Raw genomic sequence first — 23,183 nt, forward strand, 5'->3', positions numbered from 1 at the left:
CCGCAGCCAAAGCACAATACCGCAGCCTAAACGCAGAACCGCAGCCTAAGTACAATACCGCAGCCTAAACACAATATCACAACCTAAGCGCAGTACCGCAGCCTAAGCACAATACCTCCGCTTCAACATAATACCGCAGCCAAAGTACAATACCTCAGCTTCAACAGAATACCGAAGCCTAAACACAATACTGCAGCCTAACCGCAGTACTGCAGCCTAAACTCAGTACTGCAGCCTAAGCACAATTCCGCAGCCTAAGCAAAATACCACAGCTTCAACGGAATACCCCAGGCTAAATTCAATACCGCAGCCTAAGCGCAGTACCGCAGCCTAAGAACAATATCTCAGCTTCAAAAGAATACTGCAGCCTAAGTGCAATACCACAGCTTCAACAGAATACCGCAGCTTAAGTGCAGTACTGCAGCCTAAGCACAATACCTCAGCTTAAACAGAATGCTGCAGCCTAAACACAATACCACAGCTTCAACGGAATACCGCAGCCTAAACACAATACTGCAGCCTAAGCACAGTACCGCAGCTTAAACACAGTACCACAGCCTAAACACAATACTGCAGCCTAAAGACAGTACCCCATTTAAACATAGTACTGCAGCCTAAACACAATACAGGAGCCTAAACACAATACCGAAGCCTAAGCATAGTACTGCAGGCTAAGCACAGTACCGCAGCCTAAGCACAATACCTCAGCTTAAACAGAATACTGCAGCCTAAGCACAATACCACAGCTTCAACGGAATACCGCAGCCTAAACACAATACCTCAGCTTCAACAGAATATTGCAGACTAAGCGCAATACCACAGCTCCGAAGGAATACTGCAGTCTAAACACAAATCCTCAGCTTCAACAGAATACCGCAGCCTAAGCACAATACCACAGCTTCAACGGAATACCGCAGCCTAAGCACAATACCACAGCTTCAATAGAATACTGCAGCATAAACACAATACTGCAGCCTAAGTGCAGTACCGCAGCCTAAGCACAATACCTCAGCTTAAACTGAATACCATAGCCTAAACACAATACCGCAGCCTAAGCACAATACCACAGCTTCAATGGAATACCGCAGCCTAAACACAATACCACAGCTTCAACGGAATACCGCACCCTAAACATAATACCTCAGCTTCAACAGAATACCATAGCCTAAGCACAATACCACAGCTTCAACTGAATACCGCAGCCTAAACATAATGCCGCAGCCTAAGCACAGTATCGCAGCTTAAACACAGTACCGCAGCCTAAACACAGTACAGCAGCTTCAACAGGATAACACAGCCTAAACACAATACCGCAGCCTAAAGACAGTACCCCAATTAAACACATTCCCGCAGCCTAAACACAATACCTAAACTTCAACACAATACCGGAGCCTGAGCACAATACCGAAGCCTAAACACAATACTGCAGCCTAAGCATAGTACCGCAGGCTAAGCACAGTACTGCAGCCTAAGCACAATACCGCAGGCTAAGCACAGTACTGCAGCCTAAGCACAATACCTCAGCTTAAACACAATACCGCAGCATATGCACAATACCACAGCCTAAGCACAATACCACAGCTTCAACGGAATACCACAGCCTAAACACAATACCACAGCTTCAACAGAATACCGCAGCCTAAGTGCAATACCACAGCTCCAACGGAATACAGCAGCCTAAAAACAAATCCTCGGCTTCAACAGAATACCGCAGCCTAAGCGCAATACCACAGCTTCAACGGAATACCGCAGCCTAAGCACAATACCACAGCTTCAATAGAATACTGCAGCATAAACACAATACTGCAGGCTAAGCGCAGTACCGCAGCCTAAGCACAATACCTCAGCTTAAACTGAATACCGTAGCCTAAGCACAATACCACAGCTTAAACGGAATACCCCAGTCTAAACACAATACCACAGCTTCAACGGAATACCGCACCCTAAACACAATACCTCAGCTTCAACAGAATACCGCAGCCTAAGCACAATACAACAGCTTCAACTGAATACTGCAGCCTAAACACAATACCTCAGCTTCAACAGAATACCACAGCCTAAGCACAATAGCACAGCTTCAACGGAATACCGCAGCCTAAGCACAATACCACAGCTTCAACAGAATACTGCAGCATAAACACAACTCCGCAGACTAAGCGCAGTACCGCAGCCTAAGCACAATACCGCAGCTTAAACTGAATAGCATAGCCTAAGCACAATACTGCAGCCTAAGCACAATACCACAGCTTCAATGGAATACCGCAGCCTAAACACGGTGGCGAGGGCGAGGTTGGCGGAGCAGAGTTGGCTGATGGGAGTGTGGAAGGTGAGTCGCTCGTTGAGGTAGGCAGGGCCAGCGCTGTGGAGAGATTTGTGGGCGTGGATGAGCAGCTTGAAGGTGATCCTCTTGTTGACGGGGAGCCAGTGTAGGTCTCTGAGGTGGGCTGAGATGTGGTTGCGGTGTGGGATGTCGAGGATGAGGCATGCGGAGGCGTTCTATATACGTTGTAGTTTCTTCTGGAGCTTGGCCGTGGTTCCAGGGCAGAGAGCATTGCCATAGTCCAGTCTGCTGCTGACGAGGGCTTGGGTGACCGTACTTCTGGTTTCTGTGGGGATCCATCTGAAGATCTTGCGGAGCATGCAGAGGGTGTTGAAGCAGGAAGATGAGACGGCATTGACTTGCTGGGTCATGGTGAGCGATGAGTCTAGTTGGTCACATATTTGGGTCGAACACGCAAGCGCTCTGACATGTTGTAATCTATTGGTGGGCTTTTAACCATGTCTACCGCATGTCCATCACTATCACTGATTAATGGGCTTGCCTTTCAAAAATCCTTTTTATCATTGGTAAGAGCTTTACGTTTGTCCCTCCTTGGGGCAGTTTTGTTACCGCCTTGACCAACGACCCTGTTACATGGATAACTGCATGTTTGCAGATAAGTTTGACTGCAAGCAAACTTCTTTTTCCTTTTGTGACTCTCCTTCGCGCTTATGCTGCCCGTGGAGCTTTGAATCGGCTTGCTTATGTCAACTGTTTTACTTTTCATTTTCAATTGATGTAGCAAGAAAAGTTGAGTTAGGAATTTACAGTGCTAATAGCTCTAACTCAAGCAAATGCAAGACACATTGCATTGCAAATGCTTGTTTTTAACAGTATTTATTGCCACTATACCACTTTGGTGATTTTCACCACTAGAAAGTGGATGACTTTACAATTAATACAAAAGGTAAACATATAACCCTATATATATATATAAGAGACACGGCTTACCTCTGCAGGTCCCAGGTGAAGAAAGGGGAGAAGAGGTAAGTGCTGACATGAAAGGAAAAAAAGATGGGTCTTAAGTAGACCTGTTTATTTGTGGAAAATGTGTGCTTGCATTCGGATCTGGACACAAGGATGAATGTTGTGCCAAAAATAGCAGAACATTGCTTTGACATAAACAACAGCACACACTTCCTGTCCCCCCACATTGTTTTCTTGCTTCTGTGACCGGATGTTTACCTGGACAGATTCAAAATTGGCTTAATGCAATAATTTGGGGTATTTCTCTGAACAAGAGTAATGAAAAATGCTGGAAATGAAGCAACATTATGGTGGTGTAAAAGAACACTTGCCCATGTCTCGTCTTGAGTGCCTTGCTCCAGACAAGGAGCGCGGGATGAAAAGTGGATCTATTCAGGTAGAAGATCCCTTGCTTTTGGGCAGCACAAGGGAAACCTTGATTGAAAAGTTTAATTGCTTGACTCCAGGAATTCGAGTACTGAGTCGAGACTGTCTCCTAGTGTTCTGTAAACCATGTGCAATAATGAGCTTGCTTCCTGGTCAGCGGGCTTTCACAGGAATAGCAATTTATAGGAGATGCAGCAAACCCCGAAGGGGATTCAAGCCTCTCAGGGAATGGAGAAGAGAATGATCAGCAGAGAGCCTACAAGATCAGTCTTATTGGCACCACTGGTCTGCCCGGGAAGCCAAACGAAGAATGTGATGTCCACATCTGACGATACACCAACAGAGCTATGTAAAAGGATCATTAAAAAAGATGTCTTTACATTTTTTTTCAGAAGTTAAAGGATAAAACGGTTTGCCATTTTGTCTCATGTACACATTGCATGGGAAAAATCTGGCTTAGGTCCTTTCATCTCTATTTTGGGAACATGTTGAGGAGGAAAGACATATGCCCAAATTTAAAGGATGGCCTTGTGCCATCTAACGCCATATTAGTGTCATTTTCCTCACGATAATGTGGCACTCGATTGCCAAAAATGCTGCACCCTACCTACAAAGTGGCACAATGCACGCATTGCGACACATTATGCATGCACCGTCTATAAGTATGCAAAGGGGGCGTTCCGGTGCAAGAAGGCCTGCAAAAATGGCGCAATGAAATCTACAAGATTTAATTGCACCATTTTGGGCGTAATGTTTAACACCTGCTGAAAGCAGGCTCTAGAAGGACGCTCCCAGTGGAATCAAAGGGCCTCCTTGCACTGTGTTCCACTAGCATCAGAATTTTTGATGCTAGTGGAGCAAAGTGCCACAATAGCTTAAAAAATTGTGATGCTATTGTTCCTAATACAGCCATGGTATGCCGTTTCTTAAATACAGCACATATTTCGTGGTGTTAGTGGGGCAAGGGGGGAGCGCAGGAAAAGTGGTACTTCACTATGTGAAGCGCCACTTTTCTTAAATCTGGGCCATAGTGTTGTCTCCTATGGGCCAATCGTACATAGGGAGTGGAGCGTACGTCCTTCCTCAGCAGGGCGAGTTCTAGTCCAGTTAGTGTATATCTTTACTCCTCTTCCTCTGCCCACTGCTGTTTTGGTAGAGTCTTTCCTGATCTAACCTTCTCTATGCTCTCTGTTTCTCTTCCTTGCTTAAACTGAGAATGTTGTACTGATGTGCACAGAACCACACTCCTCTTGCTGTAGGCTTACAGAGGTGGTGGTGGAGGCTGACCAGGTCTCTCTCGCTTCCATTGTTTCTGGAGACCAAGGTCGTCATTTCCCAAGCCAAAGATCTCAACCATGAAGAGTCACTGGAGTGTCCAGAGCACGCAAGCTTCCTAAATAGTGCCTGGGTGTTCATGAGGCTCACCAGCTTCCCAGTAACTCCACAGAACTAGAAAGCAAGGCCACATTATGTCTAGTTACTGCCAAGTCCTGGCCAATCAGGTGTTAAGTCTATGGCACACTTTTTTACATTCCTCCCATGAAGGGAAGTGGCTTTTGCATACTAAACTGTCCTAATCCTACAAATGCAAAAAGAACAGAGGATGGATGGAATGTGGAACGAATCAAACATTCACCCCCAGTCAGAGATCTGGGTTTAATCCATCAGTTTTTTTGCTTGCCATGGTATTTCAGTTTGGACTCAACCATATGCAAAGCAGTCATGAGAACAGTCCAGCCCGACTGGATTTGACAGGTTGTGCATTCCATCTACCATTTGGGTTTGTTTACTTTTGTCGCCATAAGTGCGCCGGGTATGCCACTCCGGTTTTCCACCCGACCGCCCAATTATGAGTTTTCTGCTGGGACTGCAGACTATTCACCACAACATTGACGTCAGCTCGTAATTGGGCCGGTTGCAATGCTGCAGGGCATTAGGTGCAGCAGCACCTGTCGAGTTTTTCACTACCCGGTACCCCGGCACCCTGTCTCCGCCAGCCTTTGCATGGCGGTGGGATCACCATGCAAAAGCCGGCGGAGAGGGGACTCGTAATGGCAGATTAAGACCGCTAGCACCGCCAGGCTTTCGACTGGCGGCAACCTGGCTGTGCCAGAGGTCGGACCGTGGCTGTTCCGCCAGGGTCTTAATGTGGACACCGGACCGCAGCTTTGGTGGTGGTCCGACCTACGCCGCGGCCCTGGCGGTCTCATGACTGCCAGGGTCATAATGATGGCCTGAGTCTCCTTCACATTCCTCCAAGGTTTGCAATAATAGCTGAGTCTGTTGTAAGACAAAGTAACTTAACAGCTGAGTCTAACACAATAGGGAAAGGCAGAGAATCTATAAGAACACACTTATTCTGTTTAATATGTCCTGCTCAGGTAGCCATAAAAGCAGAGCAGTTTTCTTTGGAAATGTCTGCCTTGCAACAATACAGTTGCACCATCAATCCCTGCTATCTTTTTGGGTACTTTTTCCATCTTGTTCTGTAAAGCATTGTTAATAAACCACCTTAATGCGCCAAAATACACTAATGCGAATACTGAATGGGACCTCGAGTTGTTGTGATTAATACTTAAAGATGGAAATGTGCCCTCTTATTGCTCTCTAGGTGCCAATATACATCCCGACAGCTGAGAAACATTTGCAAAAAATGCCCCTTCTTGCCACAACCAAGGAATAATGCCACCTTTCTTCTCCTTTCCTTCTCTCCCCTGGCAAGAGGCTTCTTTCATCTCCTGATCTACATTGGGCTCTTCTTGCAAAGACATACATTCATCAGTTTTGATTACATGGGATATCCCTGATCTTCTTGAATAAACTCTCCACTCTCCCGGCTAACTTTATGTTCGGCATCATTTTGCAGTGTTAGTTGTATGAAGGCTGTTGATGTAGTGGATCAGTTGCCCACTGATGATAAAAGAACTGATTTCAATTAGAAAGCTAAGAACCCTGATTGAAAATTAAAGAGTAGCCCACGTCATGATATCTGTAATCACATATGAGAGAAGAAGGCTACTTTAAAAGTATCTGAAGCAAAAAATGGGGGTCATTTTAGGAAATACATTTGACACTGTGCCAAAAAGGGTTGAAACATAAGGAGCTCTCCCCCAAACTTTTTGGGAACCGTTAGTGGTAAGGAACTTGCCAGAGCTGTACTTCCTATTATTCATGTTCTTTCCATATATTTCTGTTTAGGAGGACCATGACTTGCTGTTGGGGGGCATCTGGAACCGAGCCGTACCTGACCAACCTTCCCCAATAAGTGTGAAACTGGTGTTGAGGTGCTTTTGTTCAGTTCAGAGAAGAACAGACCTGGCGGTTCAGGCTGGTCTGTTCCTATTGGAGCAAGGTCAAGACTGATTTGCATATGGCTGGGCCCCAAATGAGCTGGCATAATGTGCAAAATAGCAATGGAATGGAATGTGCATGAGTAAATATCAGTGGCTGAGATTTATTCATGAGTTGATTCCTGTACTTTTTTTTTACTCAGTAGGGGAAGCATCATTAGTGTAGTCGAGATGTTTGTTGTAGTTTGCAAAGCAACTGCATGACACATACAAGTCAACAGAAAAGCCTATCCTTGAACGGTTGTACCTAATTCACCCTGAATTTTATTGATGGCTTGAAGCACATGCTGAAGTGGGTTTTCAGACAGGTCCATGTGGGCTTGCAAACTGTAATGACACCAAAAGACAGTCAGGTTGTCAACTGAGTAATAAAGCATAAGCAAAAATAAACAAAAATAAACAAACAAGATTGGAGGACCAAGTAAAGGAGCTCCAATATAAGGGAAATGTTATCTTCAGGGGAACCATAAAGGGAAAAAATGATAAAGGTGGTTGAACCAAGCAAAGCGGGAAACTACAGCTACAAGGCAAAACATGCTGCCAGATGTCTGCCCATTGCTGACAGAGGCCTAAATACTGACTCTTACTCTAATGACCTGGAAGTCAAAAAGTAACCCATGACGTGAGTATATGCAAAAGCATTGTGTTCTGGTGTATTCTGTTTGTGTAATCCCAATTACCAGAGCCCTGTACTCCAGACATGTTATCCTTTTCTGCCCCTCAGGTGACTTAATGTACCCGAGCTGTCTAAATCCTAAAACAATCTTTGAGACTCAAAGCTGCCAAGCTTACCAGGTCCTTCAATGATGTATTGCTCCAGTCCATGATTTTTACTTTTAATTCCAAAACTTCTAGTCCTGTTTCATAATTGGCTAAACAAGGCTACATTTTCCAGAATTCAATGCATGAACCTCAGAAACATGGCATGACTGGAGACTTCTTAATTCATGACATGGCTTTCCGGATGTCAACAATGTTTCATACAGTTCATACTTACATTAATCACTCCCTGAGGCTGGTGAGATTGTCTCCACAGCAGTGCTTAATTTATGCTTGTTGTTTCCAGTGCGGGGACCCGCCACGTATTTTTGAGGGCCGGCACTTATTTTTCTGTCTTAAGCATGTACTGCAAGCAAAAGACACATATGTGAAAGACGGAGGAAGAGAAAAACGAAAAAGCGTCACAATGGGAGAAAGCAAAAAGCTGCAAGAGTGAGGATAAGGGGCAGGGGGTGACTATAAATGGATTGAAGAGGCCCGAGATCAGTGCTTTAAATTAGCTGGTACAGTCTGGCACTGAGTACCGGCACTTTTTTATTTTGCGAGGGAGAGTACATACACTTCTCCAGAAAAACAAAATACTTTTCATTGGAGAGTACCGGAAACAAGCAGGTACTCTGATTTCTATGTTTCCGCTCCAAGCACTGCCCAAGATGGCTTCAGGATTACGCTGCCTCAGTATTCTGTGGTCGTACATTTAATTGCAGCAGCCGAATGTTTAAGAGGAGGGCTTTGGGCATCGGCAAGTTTTGATTTACAAATATAGCACTGCTCCACAGTCATTCCTTTCACTAGAGGCAGCATTTTTGTGAATAAATATGTGAGTAGGATACCCTGGCAACAAAATTGGAATAGTTATAGAAACTGCTAGGGTTCACGTATGCTGAAATACTGGACCGGGATAGACAGGTGGAGGCACAAATTATGCATCAGTGATGATGATGATTGCAGTAGGATTTGGGATCAAAGGCATGCTAATGCACTCTGCACACAGTGTCCGGATGTGAGCCAACTTTTGCACAAGTTACACTAATTTCGATACACTATACATAGGGACGGGTGATTCGCAGAGGGGTGGCAGAGTATATCCAAACTTTGCAACACCACAAAATAAAATGAAGGACAGAGTCTTGAACCTTTTCAAAAACTCACCCCGAGTCACAGATTTAGGTTTAATTCATTGATATTTTGTACCCAGCGTCACCCCAGTTTGGAACGAGCCACATGCAAACCAGTCTTGACCCTGTTCCCCATGGGAACAGTCCAGCTCGGACTGCGAGGCCAGGTCCTCCCTGGAGCGGAAACCGGCATCCTGGGACCGGTTTCAGGGTATCCCCCTTCATCAGCCAGGCTAGCGTGAATCTAGTAGCGCAGCTAGCACAGGACCCACACCTGGGCATTTCCTACCCACGAAGGGCAAACGTTGCTCATTTTTTACATTTTTTTTTCCTAACCAGGAACAAACTGATACATATTCTTACTTAGTGCAGAAGCAAGAAGAAGAAGCATTGGCATATCCAGCACGTCTGGCCTGGGTATGCTGGTGAAATGGTTTCTTATTTTTTGCAAACATATGCCAAAACAAATAAAAAAACACAGTCACTTAAATGGGACTACTGTATGCTTCCAATAAAAAATACATTTCAGAAACATACGCCAATGTAGATGTCCTACAAGTGTGTGTTTTTTAAACCAAATGTTTTTTTCAGTTGTGCCGCCATTTTACTATTTATTTGAGCGACAAGAAGAAATCATCTCCCCCAAACACTCAGATTGCAGAACTGGAGGCAGCTACAATGTAGCAACGTCATATGAACAGTGTAACAGCGAGTTTAAAAAGGTGAAAGGAATACAATGTTGCCATTTATAAAAGCGACTTGGAAACGTTGCCCCTGCTTTAAAGAAAGAGGCACAACGCACCGCAAAACTCGCAGTCGGCCTGGGCGAGCGGAATTAACGAAGGAGCTCCGGGATCTTGCACCGTGTGACTTTAGCTTACAAGCATTACAAAGGCCCTGAGCTCCACTGCACCGCCTTCAGCACAGTGCGCTGTGCCCGGGCGCCAAGCCCCGAGTGGGTTCAGGGAGGTGGGCACCTCTTCAGGTACTTGGGGGGGTAGTTACGCCACTGTTACAAGTTCAGGCAGTGCTTGAAGTGGAAAAGCAGAAGTGTCGGTTCTCTCCAATTAAAAGTATCACGTTTTTCTTGAGAAGTGCAGGTACTCTCCCTCTCAAAACAAAAAAGTGCCGGTACTCCGTACCGGACAGGACCGGCCCATTTCAAGCACTGAGTACAGGGCAATGCTGCAGACATTCGTGCCGCCGGTCTAACGTGGCATCGCCGTTACCAGAAATGAAGGGTGGCAGGCAGGAGTCGTGGCTGAGTCCTTAGTCTCACGGGATGTCCTCTCTGGCCCCGGCCTTCTACGGAGCGCCTTTTGGCACAATCCACTCATTCAAGGACTCATCCCCAGATGTGCTTTTGCTTGTGCTACACAAAGTCTGGTTGCTTTGTCACCTCTAACGTCGCTTTATCTTCCGATCACCCCCCACGACCACAGTACAAGGTTTCTCACTCTTCCCCCCCGGGACAAACACCCCGGTCCCTTTCTAAACTTCCAAGCAGAGTTCTCATGTTTTCTATTGGAGCAGCTAGTGCCCCAGGCGAGGGCGTCAGACCCGAGCACCATATGTACAAATATATGTGGATTTCATTTAAATAATAAGGGCGGTAGAGGGCGCCACTGCGGCCTTTACACAAGATCTTCTCAGTGTTAGGCAAGGAGGTTTCTGCTTGCGGCTGCCAAACCACTCAGCTCCGGAGCACATCACATCTTTCCTGGGGGGGGGGGGGATGTGTTACACCCCCCTAATACATAAAGTTTGTGATAAATAGTTGGGAGCAGGTGCTTTCAGTCGGGTATGGTGAGGCGCCTGTCACCTGGGGTTTGAATTGTTAAACGCCCCCCACCATTCATACCGACCAATCTACGCCCCTCTGTCCACTCGATCCTTTTTGAAAATCTGAAAGGTGAAAATCCGACCGCCCAGCAAATCGAGCTGTTTGGTCACTTGACGAATCTTCGATGGGTGCAGTGGAAAAACAACATCTTGGCCATAATTTCCGGAGGCCTTTGACCTGCTAGAAGCACACTCCATCCAGCTGCGCTACCGGGCCAGCTAATATGCACAGCGCTTAGAAGCGGCAGAAGTGCCGTATGCATGGGTTTTTAAAATATATTGTTATTATTAATAATACTACATAACTAAAGCACCGCAAGAAACAGAATGCACAGCCGAGCGTATTTTATTTCTTCTAATATGTGGCTGTTTCAGTCACTCGGCCTGCACAGCATCGAAGTGTGGGTGGACCCTGTCTGTGTGAAGGGGACTCGCCCCCCAAGGTAGGCTCCTCTTCATCCACACACTGACACCCAGGCGGCGAGGGAACTCCTCCCAGGAGCCCCCTCAGAGGAGTAGCAAAGGCCCCCATCCCTCCGACACTAGGACGGTGTATCTGGCGCAGAAGCAGCCTGCGTGCTTGGCAGGTGGCACCCCCGCACCCCCCCTGGGCCTCGCAGGCTCCCCCTTACGTGTGCAGGGCCGAGAGCGCCCCCGGGGCTGGGGGGGGGCTCTGGCCGGCAGCAGGATGCGCACCCTGGCCTCCTCAGGGTTTCTCCTTTGTGTGTGGAGAGACACCTGGGGGGTGAGCGGGGGTGGGCATGAGTGGATGGCGCTGGGCACACGTGTGAGTCCCTTCGCGCTCTGAAACGAGCGGGTGTCTAGGAATAAACTCTGTCCTTCCCCAGACTCATGTATGTGAAGGCGCAATGTGGGCAAATGCGGGGGTCACGAAATCAGATATGTGGTGTCCCAGGGACAGCATAACCATGACGTCAATAGTTGTCTGTAATGTGGTGAAAAAACGAGTAACTACTCGCGGTTCTACTTCTTAATGTTTGCAGCAGCGCCACATAAACAAGGCGAACAGTACAAAACAACTTCCAATCTGAGGGCGGCCCTGACACTTCACAGCTCATAAATCCGTCACGTTACGTCAGAGCCCAAGTAGCTCGCCGTGATCGTATAGTGGTTAGTACTCTGCGTTGTGGCCGCAGCAACCTCGGTTCGAATCCGAGTCACGGCATTGCGGGTGGCAATGTCACGGCAGTTGGGCGTCTCCTTTTCTTTTAACACATAAAGGCGATAATGATTTCACAAATTAAATAGTATCAAAATGTTTATTTTCTCTAAAAGTGCGCTAGATTGCTTCAGCTCAGAACCTGCCTCTAGAAAGTGACAAGACAATGTAACTGAAAGCAAAATTGTGTCTTCACAAAAGCACATTAGAAGCCTTGCATTCTGGACCTCACATCGAGAGCCAGTAATGCTAGCAGGAAGATGTCCCCTTTAAGGTACCACAAGGATGCCCAGGACATCCCTCGCTGTTATCAGAGGGATTTCCGTTCAGCCCCATGTTGCCAGCCTCAAATACATTGGGAGAAGCCATCTTTGAATCTGAAGGGGCAGCAGTAGTTAAGGGGGCGTTGCTGAAAAGGAGTCCAAATTAACCTGTTCTGCGCCTTGGACGAGATGACCTCGTCCAAGGCTACAGTTCCCGTGTGCCTTGGACGAGGTCACCTCGTCCAAGGCATGGGAACTTGGGGGAGCGTTGACGCGCCCCCCCTGTGCATCCCCCTCCCCCCAAGGCGGGGATGGAAGGGGAAGACCTTCCACCACCGACCCCTCCCCGGCAATCTGATGACGTCAGCGCGCGCACAGCGCGCCGACGTCATCAAGTGTTGCCGGGACGCGCTGGAAGCCATTTGCTTCCAGTGCTTCAAGGGGAAAGGACCCAGAAAGGTGAGTCCTTTCCTTTTTTGGGGTTTTGGGGAGGAGGGAAACAGACACGGGGGGAAAGGAAAGGGTTTTTCCTTTCCCCCTGTGCCTGTTTTCACTAGATTCCTGCTCCACGATCGGGGGCAGGGCCCGCGATCGTGGAGCAGGAATCTCCACTAGCCACCAGGGATTTCTCCAGGTCTTTTGGGGGTGACCTTTTTTTAGTATTTCACCCCCCCCGGGGGCAGATCCGCTGATTTTTCGGCGGATCTGCCCCGGGGGGTGGGGGGTCAAAATCCACGAGACACCAGGGATTTTGTTTTGTTTATGTATTTTGGGGGCGACCCCTTGGGCAAGGGTCACCCCCCCAGGGTCAATTTTTTTTAGTGTTTCGCCCCCCCCCCTGGGGGCAGATCGCCTTTTTTTCGGCCGATCTGCCCCCAGGGGGGGTGAAATCCACCAGACACCAGGGATTTATTTGTAACGAAAAGTTTCTTTTGGGGGCGACCTGCCCCCAAGGGGGGGGGGGGGGCGAAATCCACTAGACACCAGGGATTTTGTTTTTATTGTTTATTTTGGGGGCAACCCCTTGCTCAAGGGTCGCTCCCCTGGGGGGCTATTTTTTTTTTCTGGTTCGGCCCCCCGATGGCAGACCAGCCATTTTTTTGGACGATCTGGCCCCCGGGGGGTGGAAGCACACTTGGCGCCAGGGATTGTCTGGTGTGAGTGTGGTGTGTTTTTGGGGGCACCCCTTGGGCAACGGTCGCCCCCCTAAAGTGGGGAAAGTTCATATTGGCCATCTCTGCCCCCTTTGGGGGCAGATGGGCCTATTTTTGTAGGCCCATCTGCCGCCAAGGAGGGCAGAAACCACCAATACGCCAGGGATTTTTTTTTTTGTTCCCTTTTTTTTGTTTTGTGCTGGGGGTGCCCCCTTTGGGAAGGCTCGCCCCCTAAAGGGGAGGTGTTGCCCATTTCTGCCCCCCTTGGGGGCAGATTGGCCAATTTTTTTACACCCATCTGCCCCCGAGGGGGGCAGGATCCACTTAGGTACCAGGGACAACTTCTAAGTTCTTGGTGGTGGGGTGTTTGTTAACTGGCGAAGTATTTGTATTTGTGATTATAACAATTTGTTTCTTCTTTTTCTTCTAGTTCAACGCTTTTTCTGTGGATCCTTGCGGTTTTGGCAGTAGTTGTCCTGAGGATTGCATAGTTGCATGTTTTAGGTAAGTGAAAGCAATTTACTCCAAAGGAGTATTGTTGACATGCATGAATGACATGTTTGTAGGTGGTGTACTAAATGCAGTATTGTGTGTTTGACATTGTCCTTAGATTTGAGCACAATGATATTTGTGTTGTCATATGTCTAATTTGCTTTTTTCTTTTTTCTTTTTAGTGGGATATCATTGGTGATTGCTGTGTCTGTGCAGAGTAGTTGCTTGGTGAGTAGCTTTTTCAGGCAAGAGAGTGGTATAGTTTTTTTAGAACATAACTCTTTGTGATAAAGCTACACTTTGTTTATTACTTATTTTAGTGCTAGTTGGTGTTGGCAATCCATTTGTTGTTAGTGAGGATCATGGCTAGCCGCAAAATGACCGCTCAGCAGGCTGTTCGTATGCTCTTTGAGTCGTCTTCAGACCATGATTACGACACTGACTCTGCATCTGAGGTAGAGGAGGAAGCAGGATATTCTGGAAGTGAGTTTTCTGTCCGAGAGTATTCTTCTGATGAGAAAGCTACTCTCAGTGCAGATGAAGGGCCTGTGTTAGAGGAGGACATTGATGTGCCAAGAGTGCAGCAGCCTGGGGCTGAAGGGTTTCCCATTGGAAGACCTGACACCTGGATTGTCCCAAACATGGAGCAGCCACAGTTACCTGCACTTACTGGTCTCCCAGGGTGTAGAGTTAATACGGAAAACTTTTTGCCTGTCCATTTCTTTCACTTGTTTATGGACGATGTATTTTTGGAAGAGATTGTGGAGCAGACAAATGTGTATGCAGAGCAATATTTGTGGGACAACGCTGCCAGACTTAAGCCTCAGTCTAGAGCTACTCAGTGGGTTCCCTTATATCTGGAAGAGATGAAAAAGTTTTTAGGTTTGTCTTTTTTGATGGGGTTGATCAGGAAGCCGTCACTGGCTTCTTATTGGTCTACTAGTCCCTTGATGGCAACGGCTATATTTCCTGCAACTATGACACGTAATCGGTATTTGCTTCTTCTTCGTATGCTGCATTTTGTAGACAATGCTTTAGCCTTGCCACGAGATCACCCTGATTGTGACCGTCTTTTTAAGATTAGGCCTGTCCTTGATAATTTTGTGGATCGTTTTTCAGAGGTCTATGTTCCAGGCAAAGAGATAAGTGGACGAGTCTTTGGTCCTTTTCAAGGGGCGTTTAGTTTTTAAGCAGTACATTCCTAGTAAGAGGGCACGGTATGGGATTAAATTGTATCTGCTGTCAGAAAGCAGTACAGGATATGTGTATAATTTCTGGGTCTACACTGGTAGGGATTCCAGTATTGACCCTCCTGGTTGTCCGGCCACTTTTGGAGTTAGCGAAAATATTGTGTGGGAACTTGCTAGACGGCTGTTTAACAAAGGTCACCATTTGTACGTAGATAATTTCTACACTGGAGTGCAGTTGTTCAAGGAGTTGTTTAGAGTAGACACTGTTGCTTGTGGCACAATCCGTTCTAACCGGAAAGGCTATCCAAAGGAGCTTGTCTGTAAAAAACTTGAGAGGGGACAGTGCAGTGCCTTGCGGAATATTGAGCTGCTAGCTATGAAATTTTCAGACAGGAGGGATGTGTACATGCTAACTACCATCCATGATGAGAGTACTTCCCCAGTGACTGTTTGGGGTCAGGTTGCGGAAGTGCGCAAACCTGCGTGCATTTTGGACTACAATAGACACATGGGTGGTGTTGATAGAGTAGATCAGAGGATGGAACCTTACACTGCTCTTCGTAAGTCTTACGTGTGGTATAAAAAGTTGGCCCTACATTTATTTCATTTGGCAACTTTTAATGCCTTTATTGTATACAAGAATTGTTCACCTGAGTCAAGGATGACATTTGTTAAATTTCAGGAGTCGGTGATAGAAAGCCTTATTGTGGTGGAACCGGCAAGAGTTCCTAGAGTAGAAGTGGTGGAGGATGTGGCTAGATTGAAAGATCGTCACTTTCCAGATCACATTCCTCCCACTCCCAAAAAAGACTTGCCCACAAAGAAATGTAGAGTATGTGCCCGGAGATTAATCCGGAGGGAGAGCCGGATGTACTGCCCCGAATGCCCTTCAAAGCCTGGGTTGTGTGTGCCCAGCTGTTATAGAAGTTACCACACAAAGAAAAACTTCTGGGAAATACCGTGAGCGTAAGCTGTCTGTTTTATATTTTCATATGTTTCACAGTTGGCATCTCTGTCATGTATTTAGTTAGAGCTTTTGTGTTTGTAGTTTTGTGCTTATTTTATAATTAGTGGTTTCTTTGTTGTTAATAAACAAAAAAAAAGTGATGGCAGTGTGTGTGGGGTGGCGCTTGGCTGGAGGTGTGCGTGGGGTGGCGCTTGGCTGGCGGTGTGCGTGGGGTGGTGCTTGGCTGGCGGTGTGCGTGGGGTGGCGCTTGGAAGGCGGTGTGCGTGGGGTGGCGCTTGGCTGGCGGTGTGCGTGGGGTGGGGCTTGGCTGGCAGTGTGCGTGGGGTGGTGCTTGGCTGGTGGTGTGCGTGGGGTGGCGCTTGGCTGGCGGTGTGCGTGGGGTGGGGCTTGGAAGGCGGTGTGCTTGGGGTGGGGCTTGGCTGGCGGTGTGCTTGGGGTGGCGCTTGGCTGGCGGTGCCAGACAAACGCCAGTCCACACTCCCATCAGCTGGTGTGATTCTTGTATCAGGCATGTGGGCGTATGTAAGTGATGGGCCCTTGAGTGGCACGGTCAGTCGATGTGAGTGTTGTAATGTGCTGGGCCCGTGGCTGGCGGTGTGAATGGTCTTGTGCGTGTCATGTATGAAAGGTGTGTGAATGGACTGTAAAGCGGTTGGTGCCTTGTCCCGGCTTTACAGCTCACGAGCTGTGAGTCATTGGTTCAGTTTTTTGCCTTTCAGTTATTAACAGTGCATTTCATTTTTGTGAAATCTCTTGTTAATAAAATTTGATCCACTGAACTTGGTTGGTGGGTGAGGGGTCTTTTTCACATAACCTAAGTGTGTTTCTTTTCACAATTTTAGTGTTTGGCACATCACGGACGTATGTGCACACATCAAAATGATATATTACAAAATACCTGTGTTTGGGGAGGAGGGGCCACCTATGTTTTTGGTCCTGGGTGCGGCCTTCATCTAGGGAAACCTACAAAACCCAGACATTTTTTAAAACTAGACACCCCAAGGAGTCCAGGGAGGTTTGGCTTGCGTGGCTCCCCCAACATTTTCTTACCCAGACTCCTCTGTAAACATCAAAATTTGCTTAAAAAAGCATATTTTCCTGACTTTTCTTAGTAGGATCACCGCTCCAGCACAAAATTCCTACTCCCCAGTTTTCCCCTCAGTCTCCCAAGTAAAATGACACCTCACTTATGTGGGTCCCCAAAGCAGAGTCAGTCTAAAGATGTATCAAAGAATATGTCCTTATAAACTCGCTGTGCTATCCCCTCTATCTCTACAAGTTTTGGGCCTTATTCTGTTGCAGGCACCTGGCCCACCCACACAAGTGAGGTATCATTTTTATTGGGAGACTTGGGGGAACGCTGGGTGGAAGGAAATTTGTGGCTCCTCTCAGATTCCAGAACTTTCTGTCACCGAAATGAGAGGAAAATGTGTTTTTTTAGCCAAATTTTGAGGTTTGCAAAGGAATCTGGGTAACAGAACCTGGTCAGAGCCCCACAAGTCACCCCATCTTGGATTCCCCTAGGTCTCTAGTTTTCATAAATGCACAGGTTTGGTAGGTTTCCCTAGGTGCCGGCTGAGCTACAGGCCAAAATCCACAGGTAGGCACTGTTTGCTTTAAAAAAATGGGATGTGTCCACGTTGCGCTTTGGGGCATTTCCTGTTGCGGGCACTAGGCCTACCCACATAAGTGAGGTATCATTTTTATCAGGAGACTTGGGGGAACGCTGGGTAGAAGGAAATTTGTGCCTCCTCTCAGATTCCAGAACTTTCTTCCACAGAAATGTGAGGAAAATGTGTTTTTTTAGCCACATTTTGAGGTTTGCAAAGGATTCTGGGTAACAGAACTTGGTCAGAGCCCCACAAGTCACCCCATCTTGGATTCCCCTAGGTCTCTAGTTTTCAAAAATGCACAGGTTTGGTAGGTTTCCCTAGGTGCCGGCAGAGCTTGAGCCCAAAATCTACAGGTAGGCACTTTGCAAAAAACACCTCTGTTTTCTTTAAAAAAATGGGATGTGTCCACGTTGCTCTTTGGGGCATTTCCTGTCGTGGGCGCTAGGCCTACCCACACAAGTGAGGTATCATTTTTATCGGGAGACCTGGGGGAACGCTGGGTGGAAGGAAATATGTGGCTCCTCTCAGATTCCATAACTTTCTGTCACCATAATGTGAGGAAAATGTGTTTTTTTAGCCAAACTTTGAGGTTTGCAAAGGATTCTGGGTAACAGAACCTGGTCAGAACCCCACAAGTCACCCCATCTTGGATTCCCCTAGCTCTCAAGTTTTCAAAAATGCACAGGTTTGGTAGGTTTCCCTAGGTGCCGGCTGAGCTAGAGGCCAAAATCTACAGGTAGGCACTTTGCAAAAAACACCTCTGTTTTCTTTCAAAAAATGGGATGTGTCCATGTTGCGCTTTGGGGCATTTCCTGCCGCGGGCGCTAGGCCTACCCATACAAGTGAGGCATCATTTTTATCGGGAGACTTGGGGGAACGCTGGGTGGGAGGAAATTTGTGGCTCCTCTCAGATTCCAGAACTTTCTGCCACAGAAATATGAGGAACATGTGTTTTTTTATCCACATTTTGAGGTTTGCAAAGGAATCTGGGTAACAGAACCTGGTCAGAGCCCCACAAGTCACCCCATCTTGGATTCCCCTAGGTCTCTAGTTTTCAAAAATGCACAGGTTTGGTAGGTTTCCCTAGGTGCCGGCTGAGCTAGAGGCCAAAATCTACAGGTAGGCACTTTGCAAAAAACAGCTCTGTTTTCTGTCAAAAAATGGGATGTGTCCACGTTGCGCTTTGGGGCATTTCGTGTCGCGGGCGCTAGGCCTACCCACACAAGTGAGGTATCAGTTTTATCGGGAGACTTGGGGGAACGATGGGTGGAAGGAAATACGTGGCTCCTCTCAGATTCCATAACTTTCTGTCACCATAATGTGAGGAAAATGTGTTTTTTTAGCCAAATTCGGAGGTTTGCAAAGGATTCTGGGTAATAGAACCTGGTCAGAGCCCCACAAGTCACCCCAACTTGGATTCCCCTAGGTCTCTAGTTTTAAAAAATGCACAGGTTTGGTAGGGTTCCCTGGGTGCCGGCAGAGCTAGAGCCCAAAATCTACAGGTAGGCACTTTACAAAAAACACCTCTGTTTTCTTTAAAAAAATGGGATGTGTCCACGTTGCGCTTTGGGGCATTTCCTGTCGCGGGCGGTAGGCCTACCCACACAAGTGAGGTATCATTTTTATCAGGAGACTTGGGGGAACGCTGGGTGAAAGGAAATCTGTGGCTCCTATCAGATTCCAGAACTTTCTGCCACAGAAATGTGAGGTACATGTGTTTTTTTAGCCAAACTTTGAGGTTTGCAAAGGATTCTGGGTAACAGAACCTGGTCAGAGCCCCACAAGTCACCCCATCTTGGATTCCCCTTGGTCTCTAGTTTTCAAAAATGCACAGGTTTGGTAGGTTTCCCTAGGTGCCGGCTGAGCTAGAGGCCAAAATCTACAGGTAGGCACTTTGCAAAAAACACCTCTGTTTTCTTTAAAATAAATGGGATGTGTCCAAGTTGCGTTTTGGGGCGTTTCCTGTCGTGGGCGCTAGGCCTACCCACACAAGTGAGGTATCATTTTTATCGGGAGACTTTGGGGAACATAGATTAGCAAAACAAGTGTTATTGCCCCTTGTCTTTCTCTACATTTTGTCCTTCCAAATATAGGAGAGTGTATAAAAAAGACATCTATTTGAGAAATGCCCTGTAATTCACATGCTAGTATGGTCACCCCGGAAATCAGAGATGTGCAAATAACCACTGCTACTCAATACCTTATCTTGTGCCCTTTTTGGAAATACAAAGGTTTTCTTGATAGCTATTTTTTTACTCTTTATATTTCAGCAAATGAATTGCTGTATACCCGGGATAGAACGAAAACGCACTGCAGGGTGCAGCTCATTTATTGGCTCTGGGTACCTAGGGCTCTTGATGAACCTACAAGCCCTATATATCCCTGGAACCAGAGGAGTCCAGCAGACATAACGGTATATTGCTTTCGGAAATCTGACATTGCAGGAAAAAGTTACAGAGTAAAACGTAGAGAAAAATTGATGTTTTTTTCACCTCAATTTCAATATTTTTCTTTTTCAGTTGTTATTTTCTATAGGAAACCCTTGTAGGATCTACACAAATGACCCCTTGCTGAATTCAGAATTTGTTCTACGTTTCAGAAATGTTTAGGTGTCTGGGATCCAGCATTGGTTTCATGCCCTTTTCTGTCACTGACTGGAAGGAGGCTGAAAGCACAAAAATGTGGTATGTCCCAGTAAAATGCCAAAATTGGGTTGAAAAATTGGGTTTTCTGATTCAAGTCTGCCTGTTCCTGAAAGCTGGGAAGCTGGTGAGTTTAGCACCACAAACCCTTTGTTGATGCCGTTTTCAGGGGAAAAACCACAAGCCTTCTTCTGCAGCCACTTTTCCCCATTTTTTTGAAAAAAACGAAATTTTCACTGTATTTTGGCTAATTTCTTGGCCTCCTTCAGGGGAACCCACAAAGTGTGGGTACCTCTAGAATCCCTAGGATGTTGGAAAAAAAGGACGCAAATTTGGCTTGGTTAGCTTATGTGGACAAAAAGTTATGAGGGCCTAAGCGCGCCTTGCCCCAAATAGCTAAAAAAGGCGGGGGAAAAGGCCTGGCAGCGAAGGGGTTAAGTTGCAGATGGTTTAGTGACTATCAAACTACATAGGAAACCCACAGCTGGAAGTAGCGCTTCACTAGTCTCTATCGCAGAAACCTGATCAACAGCATATCGGATGGAGAACTGCTGTGCGCAGAACCAAAATGTAGTGTATTAAACAGTTATGCAAAGAAGACACAGAATAGAATATCTAGAATTAAACACAGACATTATGCCATCAAAATTGTAACAATCACTGAAAAATAAAGCTGATACACATAGAGAGAAGAATTAATATTTGCCAAGAAAAACGATACAAAGGACACTACTAGAGTAATCACAGCTTACAACTCACATGGAATGAAATTCAATTTGCACACAATGAACATAAAGAACATCCTACATAAGCATTGGCAAATATTCAAATTGTATTTTTGAGTTGGTAGATCATTGCCGCAAAATCCCTGTGCGACTTTTTGCAGGACAAAGTCTCTGAAGGACTAGCTAGTGAATAGTTTTTCACCCAAAGAACCAAAACATTTAATTATGAAATCCCCCAGGTTTTGTAAATGTGGTAAATGTAAAATGTGCCTACACAATCACAAAATAAGTTAATGTGGCGTACCATTCAGAAGAATGAAACACAAAATTAGAAATCACACACCATGCTCTACAGTTTACTTGATTGGGTGCTTTTGTTCTAACACAGACATAAAATCGACTATGTTCCCTGTAAAAAGAGCTTATCTTGGAATATTTAATGGCCATTAAGAACACAATTAAAACATATCCTGTAGCATGGAATTTTGAAACAAAACAGACTGTGATAAAAAATAGTTTTAGCCTAGAGCACATATTGAATGCTTTCCAAGAAGGCAGAGGGTACTCCTCACAAACATGACAGATATCCTGTTAGTCTTATTACAAGTTTTATTACAAGAACGGAGGCTCCTATTATGCTTCCTTTTCTTGCTTTATTTTCAACAGCAGCCAAGACAAAGAACAAAACTACATATCCCATGACACATAGCGAATGATGTAAATGATGAGGTCATAAAGAATAACCAATGGAAAACGTTCAACCACAATAATTATCTTAACTGCGAACAACAAGTCCTCTTTTCTTGCTGCTCGCAGTCAAGATAAGTCCTTTTACCTCACCTCACTTGTATATGTCGTGTGTTGTTATATTTTTACTATTTTGTATTGTTTAGAATCATTACTTGTTTATTTCAAGTATCTTTTGGTTAATGCTTATGCTTTGCTCATTTACTTTGTTTTTCCTAACGTTTTAATACCGTTTGCTAGCGCTCGCGTCGCGCTATCGCGGCTGAGCCGAACGTTCTGAAGAACGTTCGGCTCTCCCGCCTCGCGCTCCTGAGGTAAGCGTTCTTTTACTTCAGCGCTTACCTCGGAGCTGCTCGGCACGCTGGGTTTTTCGGGAAACTCTCCCTTTATAGGAGAGTTTGTCTGCCTCGTCGGACACACGCGTCTCCAAAGAATTCAAGGAGTTTCCTTTCCCGTCTGTTCCGGCTCGGGGATTTAGAGCCGGACACGCCTCTTTGTTTCTCCTCCGAGAGGTCGTCCTCTCCACGCCCACAAATAACTCCTTCGTATCATTTTAAACTTAACCCTTTCCTCACTGCACTCCTGTTGGTTTGTTTGGCATTCTTTTTCAATTTGTGCATTTTCTGCCTGGCATTTTCATTTATTAACTAGTTATTTATCTTCTTAGCTAATAATGGCTAAAAAAGGAGAGGATAGCTCCAGTAAGGTGGATTTGGACAATTTGCGTGCAGATTTGAATTCTTTCATTCAGAGCACGGTTCAACAGGCTGTTTCTACTTCTATGTTACAAATGTCCCAAAAATTGGAATCATCTTTTAAAAATATTTCCGCTCAAAATTCTGATGTTTCTGAAACTATCAGGGGCAAAAAACGCACCTTTTCAAAAGCTCAGGCGAAGTCAAGCGCTGATGACTCTCCTCAGGCTGCTGGTCCTTCCCCCCGTAAGGAGCTTAATACGGTGGAAACGGATCCCTCTCCTCTTGAAATAACGCAGTTGAGGGATACTGATGACGATATGGATTATAATGGTGCAGAATTTGATGATACTCAGGATCCTGACGATCTCTGGCAGGGGCCTTTGGAGAAAAGGCAAAAAATGTCTCCTTTTGATTCGAGTTCTTCTCGTGTTTATGATTATACTGTTCTCGATGCTCTGGGGGAACCAATGTTTGACCCCACTTTAATACACCACCCAAATTCCACCGAATGGTTTCCTTCTGATCATGTGGCGGAGTATGTTTTATGTCACTTAAGACATTCTTTGGATAAAGCCACAAGAAATAAATTGCGATCAGAATGTCCCCGTCCCTCCCTGTCACACAACATAACTTCCACTCCTGCGATAGATCCTAATATGCTATTATTCTTCTCAAAATTTGGTAAAGATCCGAAAAAAGGGGTTGATCGTGCGTGGTCCGTGTGTCAGGACAAACTTTTGGATTTGGTT

The 23,183-nt window shown here is 46.1% G+C and overlaps 1 non-coding gene across 1 annotated transcript; it reads left to right on the plus strand.

Moving 5' to 3' along the window:
- Window positions 1-11,877: 11,877 nt before the first annotated feature.
- On the plus strand, window positions 11,878-11,949 carry TRNAH-GUG (transfer RNA histidin (anticodon GUG)). The gene has a single exon. It is a non-coding gene; the product is annotated as a tRNA-His (tRNA).
- Window positions 11,950-23,183: the final 11,234 nt, after the last annotated feature.

Source organism: Pleurodeles waltl, chromosome 12 (genome assembly GCF_031143425.1).
Source record: "Pleurodeles waltl isolate 20211129_DDA chromosome 12, aPleWal1.hap1.20221129, whole genome shotgun sequence".
Classification (NCBI taxonomy): domain Eukaryota; kingdom Metazoa; phylum Chordata; class Amphibia; order Caudata; family Salamandridae; genus Pleurodeles; species Pleurodeles waltl.